This window comes from Physeter macrocephalus, chromosome 17 (assembly GCF_002837175.3).
Source record: "Physeter macrocephalus isolate SW-GA chromosome 17, ASM283717v5, whole genome shotgun sequence".
Lineage (NCBI taxonomy): Eukaryota > Metazoa > Chordata > Mammalia > Artiodactyla > Physeteridae > Physeter > Physeter macrocephalus.
Window position 1 is genome coordinate 3,253,657 of NC_041230.1, and position 10,186 is coordinate 3,263,842.

Consider the following 10,186-nt stretch of genomic DNA (forward strand, 5'->3'; position numbering starts at 1 on the left):
ACACACACAGACACAGACACACACACAGACACAGACACACACACACACACACAGAGACACACACACACAGACACACACACACACACACAGACACACACACACTATGTGAGGTGATGGATGTGTTAGCTTGAGGGTGGTGATCATTTCACAATGTAAATGTATAACAGTATCACACTGTACACCTTAAATATATAAAATTTCTATTTGTCAATTATATCACAGTAAAGCTGGAAAAAAGCAGACTCATGTAATAAAGCAAAATGTAAATATTTCTAGGGAAACCAAAGAAATAAAATCAGAAATTTAAAATCTCCCTCAGTAACTCCCGCTTCTAGCTCTCCCAGGTGTATCAGACCAAATGTCTTACTGAGAATACCTATAATAAACATTGGATTAGTATCACACAGCTGCATCTGTCACTTATACCAGCCAAGGCTACAAGATCCCCCTAATGTCTGATGAATCCTGGTGTGCAGCATTGGGAGGATATGACCTCCTCCTATTGTTAGAGAAGAATTTTATCGGAGAGAGGTTTTAATATCTTTCTGTTCTGGGATTATCTGCCCTGATAGTTCTGAGACTTTTGTCAAGCTCTGCAATGTCTTTGAACTTCAATTCTCAATAGTATATTTGAAATATTGTCCTCTTCACAGACGTGTGGTGGAGATTTCACATGTTTAATTATGTAGAGAACCTACTGTGACCTGGAGAATGTCCTTGACATTATTTAATTCTCATTTCTGTCTTCTTTATTCCTTTAACTCCTTTCCTCTCCCCATCTCTCTCCCTCACCCTTTCCCTCTATTTCTGCAATTTAAAATAGAAAGTTGAGAATAACAGACAACAGCAAGGACCAGCAACCTGTGGCCAATGGCTGAATCTGGCCCACCACTTGTTTTTGTCAATAAAGTTTTCTTGGAACACAGTCAGCCCATTCGCTATATATTGTCTGTGGCTGCTTTCTTTCTGCAATGGCAGAATTGCGTAGTTGCTACGGATAATATATTTCCTGCAAAATTGAAAGTAGTTACTATCTGGCTCTGCAGAAAAAGTTTGCTGACCCCTGGTTAAGAGTATGTGCTCTAGGGCTTACCCTGGTGGCGCAGTGGTTGAGAATCTGCCTGCCAATACAGGGGACACAGATTCGATCCCTGGTCCGGGAGGATCCCACGTGCTGCAGAGCAACTAAGCCCCGTGCACTACAACTACTGAGCCTGTGCTCTAGAGCCCGTGAGCCACAACTACTGAGCTCGTGTGTCACAACTGCTGAGCCCACGTGCTGCAACAACTGAAGCCCGCGTGCCTAGAGCCCGTGCTCTGCAACAAGAGAAGTCACCGCAGTAAGAAGCCCGTGCACCTCAACAAAGAGCAGCCCCCGCTCGCGGCAAGCAGAGAAAATCCGTGCGCAGCAACGAAGACCCAACACAGCCAAAAATAAATAAATAAAATAAATAAATTTATTAAAAGAAAAAGTATGTGCTCTAGATTTTGACTGCCTTTCACACTCTGTGCCTCAGGTTTACAAAAGTTATGATAATAGTAATACCTGCCTCATATTATTGTTTGAGGATTGAATGAGATAATATACGCAATGGGCTTAGAATGTACGTGACATGTTATCATCACTTAATTTTATGGTTTAAAAAAATTGAAGTAGAGTTGATTTAAAATATTGTTAGTTTCAGGCGTACAGCATAGTGATTCAGTTATTTTTTTCTGATTATATTCCATTATAGGTTCTTACAAGATATTGAATATTGTTATTTAGCCACAGGCTATTTTCCAGTCATAGAGCCTGGAGATTGCTCAGGTTTTCAATTTTTTTTCCTTGAAAAACCTTGGCTCTCAAAGAGGCCAAATGAGTTAAAATTAATACCTGTAAGAACTGATACAAAATAAGTGACATGCACACTTAAATGTCAACAGTAACTAATACCATCGACTGTAGAACAAATGAACTTGACCATTGTGATAGATACATTTTAGTTAACATAGAATATGGATGCATTTCAATATCCTTGGTATGATGGGGTCAGCTAAGTGCACCTGTGTCAGTGGTTCTCAACCAGCGGTGATTTTTGTTCCCCAGCAGACATCTGACAAAGTTCGGAGACATTTTTTGGTTGTCAGAACTGGATGGTGCTACTGGCATCCAGTGGTAGAGACCAGGGATATTGCTAAACATCCTACCATGCACAGGACGGCTCCCCAAAACAAAGAATCCTCCATCTCAAAATACTGCGATGTGCCAAGGTTGAAGAACCTGACCTAGTTGGTCTGGCAGAGAGACTGCACGTTAGAATTGAGACAGGCCGAGGGATTCCCCTGGTGGTGCAGTGGTTAAGAATCCGCCTCCCAAGGCAGGGGGCGTGGGTTCGATCCCTGGTCGGGGAACTAAGATCCCGCGCGGTGCGGCCAAAAATTAAAAATAAATAAATAAAATATAGTAAACAGCAATTTTTAAAAATGAGAAAAAATACAAGAATTGAGACGGGCTGGGACCTGGGACCCTTTGCTGCAATGTTTGCACCTGGACTCCTCCAGCAACAAAATACAAAGAAACTACATGGGACTAAAAATAACTGCGTGCCTGCCTACAGGTGAGGCAAATTCTGGACAAAAGATACAAAGAGACCAAAAAACGCAACTGACAATTTTGAAGAGCCCGGAGCAAAAGCGGGTGTGGGGGTGGGTGTGGGGGTGGGGGGTGGAGTTGGGGGGTTGGGAGCAAAAAGCAGGGTACTGAGCATGTCCCCTCCCTGCACAAAACACCACCTCAGGGGTGGGCAAACCACCTAAGCGCCCCCTCCAGCCCGACTCCCTGGACACACCCCTACCCTCTCCCCATATAAGGAGAGAGCTCACCCCCCTCCCCCTGCCTTGAGGAGCAAGTCAGCAAGGGAAGCTGATCTTTGTTCTCTCTCCCCGCTGCTGCAGCAAGTGCCCCAATAAAACCTTGCACGAATTTCTTGTCTGGCCTGTGATCAATTTCTGTTGATTGGGGAAGGCCAAGAACCCTGGTCAGTAGCAGAATCCCCTGGGGGGCTGTTGAAGGCTCCGGGCTCCTTAAAGCCCACCCCAGACCAATTCAAGTAGGACGACCAAGGATAGGAGCTGGGTAGTTTCCATGTGAATCTCATTTTAAAGATTGAGAACCACCGGTTGATCATTATAAGGAGAGCCATTTCACCCTGGGCAGGAAGTCTTGCCCTCCCCCCCATGGGCCAATCACAGAGTGCGGGCTGGTAGAAGAATTTCTCTTGTTGGAGGTTTTGCTTTGCATGAAGTAACCCACAGGTTGCAACTGAGTCGTAGCCAAAGGGAGGTGAGTACCTACTCTTGTCCCGGTTTCTCTGTCTGATCTCTTAAGTCAGTGGCGATTATTGGTGGAGTCTCTAGCACAGAATGTTGCGAGCTTGAATGGTTGGCGTGAGACTTTGAGAAGGTTTTTGCAGTCCTCAAGTTGAGCTCTCTCTTTATACGGAGGAGACGAGATTTGGAGGGGGGACAGCTGCCAATGATTTCATGTGTAATTTTTTTCTTCCAATGCTATTTTTAAGTGTTTAAGGTATGATTTCCATCTTGCAAAATGCACCCATTTTAAGTGTACAGTGACTTTTAGCAGACTTACAACAGAGTTGTGCAACCATAACTATAACCCAATTTCAGGACGTTTCCATCACCCCAGAGAGATCCCTCAGGCCCACCTGCGGTATCTTTGCATTCCTCCTGTAATTCTGAGCAGCGAATTACTGTGTTTGAGCCTCAGTTTTTCATCTATAATTTGGGATGGTATCACTCCTTGATCTCAAAAGACGGATGCAAGTGTCACTGTCATGAAGGGTGAGGGACAGCGACGTGGTCACGAATTTATAAATTTGTATTTTTTTTCCCCCAAATGCTTGTGGTGACAGAGCATCAAGGGGAACTACTGCTGCTAATTAGAGGCAGAGTCCTGAGCAATTCTGTAATTCCAGGTGGCAACATATCGCTTGCTTTCAGCGAGTGCTTTTGCTTTTTTTTTTGCGGTACGCGGGCCTCTCACTGCCGTGGCCTCTCCCGTTGCGGAGCACAGGCTCCGGACGCGCAGGCTCCGCGGCCACGGCTCACGGGCCCAGCCGCTCCGCGGCACGTGGGATCTTCCCGGACCGGGGCGCGAACCCGCGTCCCCCGCATCGGCAGGCGGACTCTCCACCACTGCGCCGCCAGGGAAGCCCGCTTTTGCTTTTATTTTGCTGTCCCAGCGGAGCCTTTCAGGCTTGTTCCAGCTCAGGTCCTAAGTTTATCAGCACTGCTCTTCCGCCTTAAGCTGTTCATACCTATTTCAAATAAAGAACTGCTTGGGACCTCCCTGGCGTCCAGTGGTTAGGGTTCTGCGCTTCCACTGCAGGGGGCTCGGGTTCCATCCCTGGTTTGGGAGCTACGATCCCACGTGCCCCGTGGCACGGCCAAAAAACAAACAAACAAAAAAAAACAAAAAAACCCCGCAAAACAAAGAACTGCTTTCCGCTAAGGGTAAAGCTATTCACCTGTAGTCCATTTGACTCCATCAACTCATTTTGTTATTCATTTTTCAAGGCTACCTCTCAAGTCCTGCTTTTATCTGCCCATGAATATACCCAGGTCGCGGACTCCCCCTGTTTCCCCGTCACCCATTCATTCTGGGTGGGGACAGTCCGCTTTCACGATGGTAAGAGCAGAGAGAATGACCTAAGCGTGAGTGTCTCTGCTGCCGTCATCACAAGGCATCTTCCCTCAGGGAAGGAGCCACTATATTCCTGGCATCGCATGGTTTCAGGTGTGGCTCTTGGCCAAACAGGCTTAGCAGTGGGAGCTAGAAATTACATGACTTATCCCGTTACTTGAGCCAGGGTTAGGGTAGGAAGCCAGAGGTGTATGTCACTCTCCACTCCGGGGGTTCTCAAATGTACACGCTCATTCTTACCCATTTGTACGAAACCAGAAATTCCTCTTTTGTTTCCTTCTCTGACTTCATTCCGGTTTTCCCCCAGTGTCTCCTTCAAGGAATTATGCTCCGTCTCCCGGGTGGTCAGAGAGCTGACTACCTCTGTGCACCCTTTAGTCTTGGGTATTTACCTTCCTTGTTTTCCCACGTGGCTCTAATGCGGTCTTGCTGTACTGGGCTACCTCCTTTAGTAAATGAGCAGTTCGTGGTGTTACCTGCAGTCCTAACTGGTCGTCCTTGAGTTACGTGAGAACCACATTATCGATCAGTAAGCAGCACTCAGGCTAGAACGAGGTGGTGACTTTCTGCCTATTTTAATGGCCTGCTTCATTCATACTGTGCTGCTCTGTGGGTTCTGTCTTCAGATGCAAGCCTTTTTCCTTATCGCTGTCTGATCCAAAATTCCATCAGCTTTCGTGTCCCCCTCACTTTGGTGTGCTTGTCAAGGACCTTCACCCCTCCCTTCACCTGTGGGCTCTTAAACCTGAAGTGTAGGCTTTCACTCTCCCTGTCAGGTTTCTAAGAAGAGCCGTGTGTGGCTCCAAGCCCCCATCACTCCTGTGTGACCCAGTCCACTCAATCCGGCTTCTAACCTCATCCCCCACCACCTTCCTGAAATTTCTTCCTTCTCATCTTAACTGAAAAACATGACAGGCGGCGTGTTTACCCTTTGACTTTCTATGACCCGGGTGACTCATTTCCCTTTAACATTTTTTCTTCCCAAAACCAAATGCAGGTTCATCAGAGAGAGCATTGAAAAAAGGGACAACAACTGGATAAAATCATCCATGGCACGGAAACTCAAACAACAGTCGTTGGGTTTTGGGGGGGTGTATATGCTTCTAGTACTTTTCTGTCTGAGGAGGTGATTGTCTGTCTTGCTTCAGTTGGCATGTTACAGGTGTGATGACGCTTTTTGATTATTGTGCTTTTATGACTTAGCATTTTAGCATGAGCATTTTTATATTAAATATAACAATTGTGAGCTCTTATCATATGTTGTGATTTGAAACATTTTTCACAATAAATCTTCTAATTGGGTGTAATGCCCCCCACGTACTTGCCTAACAGTGTTTTTCATCTTGTGAACACCGCCCCCCCCTTGCCCATTTAATGCCTGAGGATGTAAGGATTTTTGTTTATTTATTTGCTTTTTGTTCCATTGACGAAGTGTCAGTGATTGAGAGCACAGGTTCTTGAGTTAAACTCCTGGATATAATCTTGGCTTCAGCTTGAGCAAATGTGAGTACTTGGGCCTTCGTTTCCCTATGCCCGTGATCCTAAAACTAGCATTTATCATAGTCACCTGGAAGCTTTGTTAAAACACGGTTTTCTGGGCCCATCTCCAGAGTTTTTGATTTTGTAGGGCTGGGGATAGGGCTTAAGAATCTGCATTTTCATGAGTTCCCAGATGATGCTGTGGTCTGCGGACCATACTTTGAGAACCACTTCCCTAAGCCTCAGATTCGTCATATGAAGCATAGATAATAGAATTTACCCAATAAGATGGTTGCAAGAAAAAAATATCTGTAGAAGAGCTTATAATAGTTCCTGTACATGGTAAATACTCAGATGCTATCATAGTGACTCCTTAGAAAGACAGGAATTACAGAAAATGTAAAGGAGAGTATCCAGATAAAGGGGGTATGTTTATAAAGCGAACATCTTATGCAGTCATGTTTTGTCTTTTATTATGTCCCTTCTAAGTTAAAAAGCTATGCTAACTTCCTCTTGATTTTTTGAAACATTTTTTCGTGTGTGCATTTGTCTGTATGCGTATAATCTCTAGTTGTACATATTTACTTTCATACTTAATTAGCTAATCGTACTTGATAAGCGATTACATCAGTGTATGTTCATGTATGTGGTCACAGGCCCATGTAATCACTAACCAGATCAACAGACAACTTTTCCAGAACTTTTCCAGTGGATGTTTACTCTTCTCTCTGAGCTGTCTGGGAAAGGCAACCGCTATTCTGACTACTACCACCATAGGTTAGGTTTGCTTGTTTTGAACTTCATATACATTGAATCAACTCAATTAGAGTTCTTGTTGTACGGTTTCTTTTACAACTACAGTTTGGGGACATGAAGAATAAAGGTTCTGTGAACACATGTGCATGTATCTTTTGCAGACCTAAGCACTGATTATTGTGGGCTTTCTAATCGGAGGTAAAATTGCTGTGTCATAGAGCACATGTGCTTAGTTAGCTGTCGCGAAAACCACCCGCAAGTTTGGCAGTGGTGTTTCCTCAATTTAAATTTATCTACTTATTTATTTTTGGCTGCGTTGGGTCTTCGTTGCTGCGCGTGGGCTCTCTCTAGTCGCGGCGAGCGGGGTCCGCTCTTCGTTGTGGTGCGCGGGCTTCTCATTGCGGTGACTTCTGTTGTTGCAGAGCTCGGGCTCTAGAGTGCAGGCTCAGTAGTTGTGGCTCGCGGGCTGTAGAGCACAGGCTCGGTAGTTGTGGCACGTGGGCTCAGTAGTTGTGGCTCGCGGGCTGTAGAGCACAGGCTCGGTAGTTGCGGCACGTGGGCTCAGTAGTTGCGGCACGTGGGCTCAGTAGTTGTGGCACGCGGGCTCCAGAGCACAGGCTCAGTAATTGTGGTGCACGGGCTTAGTTACTCCGCGGCATGTGGGATCTTCCCGGACCAGGGCTCGAACCCGTGTCTCCTGCATTGGCAGGCAGATTCTCAACCACTGCGCCACCAGGGAAGCCCCTGTTTTCTCAGTTTAACTCATGGCACCATGTAAGAGTTGTCCTTCATTGTGTGAAGTGCTTGTGCCTGTCTTTAATTTTCACCATTCTGATGGGGGTGTCGTTTTTTCTGTTCATCAGGTTCTTAATTTGCATTTCTCTGAAGTCTAATGAGGTTGAAGGTCTTTCAATATGCTTATTGGCTATTTGGCCGTTCCTTTTTTGAAGTGCCTTTTCCAAATCTTTTGATTTCCTTCCGTTGAGTTTTATCTTGCTTTAATATGTCAGGGAGGAAGAAATGTTCCTCTACCCTTCTAGGTTCTTCTGGCTGGCCTAAGAATTGACATGAGACTGATTAACAAGAAAAAAATCTGACAGTTGTTTAATACCATATGTATAAATGGGAGAGAGTCAGGGAGACTGCCTAACTGGCCAGAATGGCCAAAACCCTTACCTTAAGTACCATCTTCAGCTAAAGACTGTCGACTGAAAAAGTATTTTCAGGGCTTCCCTGGTGGCACAGTGGTTGGGAGTCCGCCTGCCGATGCAGGGGACACGGGTTCGTGCCCCGGTCCGGGAGGATCCCACGTGCCGCGGAGCGGCTGGGCCCGTGAGCCGTGGCCGCTGCGCCTGCGCGTCCGGAGCCTGCGCTCCGCGACGGGAGAGGCCACAACAGTGAGAGGCCCGCGTACCGCAAAAAAAAATTTTAAAAAAAATATTTTCACCACTTAAATGTTGAGAGTTATGTTATATTTAGGGGATATGCTGAGCACTTCAAGCCCGGGAGTCAGGGTCTCAAGTAACCCTGAGAGAACGGCTCTGAGGAGGTGAGGGGGCAGCTAGGATATACAGGAGTTCTGCAACAAAGGGCAGGTGGTAGGAGCAAAAGGTTACCGTTAATAAAAGACAACCAGATATCTCGAGTTAAGGCACTTAGCGCTTCTCTATGTATGGGAAGATGCAAGAGTCTGGGCCCACTGAAACCATTCCTTTGACAGGCACCTCGGCTATCTGGGGTCAGTACCCTGCGTTTTCCCATCCTGAGTTCCCTCAGGGCTCACCGTGGGGAGCGGCTGCAGTCTGATGGCTGCTAGATGGCAGGTATTCTTCGTTTCCTTCCTGAGTTCCCCCAGGGCTCACCAGCTCGCTGGTGGCTATAATCCCCGATGACTGTGACATTCTTTGTTTACAGATATAGCAGGAAATATTCCATTTCTCAAGACAAAAGAGGATGTTGTGGGTAGCTGTTTGGGACTTCAGAGGGGAGAAAGGCAATTCACATGAAGACGGAAAAGCAAATGTTGGCTAAACGAGTGTTTGTTGGGCCAGGCAGGAACATAGAGTGGACTCTCATCTCCAGGCTCTGCTGAGTTTCCCCTGCCACACTTAGCTCGTGCTCTTTGCATGTACCTCTGGTGGTAGCTCTATTCCAAGAAGAGACCCTCTGTCTAAAATTTTTTACGAAGTTAGGGGGAAAGTCAAAGTTTCTCCCCGAGTCTTTTGGGCCCCCATTGTTTTCAGCTCAAGATAATGCACCTGATCAAGAGACGTTTTGGGGTACCAAGTTTTGCACCCCTACAGTGGAAGCTGTAGAATAATTTGGAAAGAACTGATACTATAATACAGAGCCTTCCAACTCATGAATGTTATTTCTCCATTTACTGATGATTTCTTTTCTTTCTTTCTGTTTTTTTTCTGGGGGGGGGGGCGCCACACGGCGCAGCTTGTGGGATCTTAGTTCCCTGACCAGGGATTGAACACAGGCCCTTGGCAGTGAAAACACGGAGTCCTAACCCCAACATTGTTTTTACAAACTTGTGGCTCTCAGGGGAGAGATCGGATGCATGATCCTAGACTTATTCTTAGGTTTTGGTGTATATGTATGTAACTCTTCCCCCCAGCATATAGACCTGATCAATTCAGTCACTTCTAATAGCGTGTGTATTCTTCGGGTTTACTTTTGACATCACAGTTTAAGATGGATGAGCCAAGAAGGCAATATAGACTTAATAGTACAATCTCGGGCTTCCCTGGTGGCGCAGTGGTTGCGCGTCCGCCTGCCGATGCAGGGGAACCGGGTTCGCGCCCCGGTCTGGGAGGATCCCACATGCCGCGGAGCGGCTGGGCCCGTGAGCCATGGCCGCTGGGCCTGCGCGTCCGGAGCCTGTGCTCCGCGACGGGAGAGGCCAAAGCAGTGAGAGGCCCGCGTACCGCAAAAAAAAAAAAAAAAGTACAATCTCTATGAAACTCACATAGTATGCTAAGTGAAGGAAGCCAGACACAAAAGGCCACATTTTATAATTCGACATATGTGAAATACACCAAATAGATAAATCCACCAGGACAGAATGCAGGTTATTGATGGCCAGGGACTGGGGAAGGGGAAATGGGGAATGACTGCTTAATGCGTATGGGGTATCTGTTCGGGGCGATGAAAGTCTTTGGACTAAATAGTGGTGATGGGGTTGCATAACTCTGAAAATGTTTTCAATGCCACTGAATCGTACACATTAAAGTGGTTAAA

General features: G+C 46.3%; 1 protein-coding gene across 1 annotated transcript in view; it reads left to right on the top strand.

Moving 5' to 3' along the window:
* GP6 (glycoprotein VI platelet) overlaps nt 1-1,426 on the top strand; it is a 52,692-nt gene extending 51,266 nt beyond the window's left edge. Inside the window, 1 exon segment of the mRNA XM_024117601.3 lies at nt 824-1,426. The gene's annotated coding sequence lies outside the window, so the exon portion shown is untranslated.
* The last annotated feature ends 8,760 nt before the right edge of the window (nt 1,427-10,186 follow it).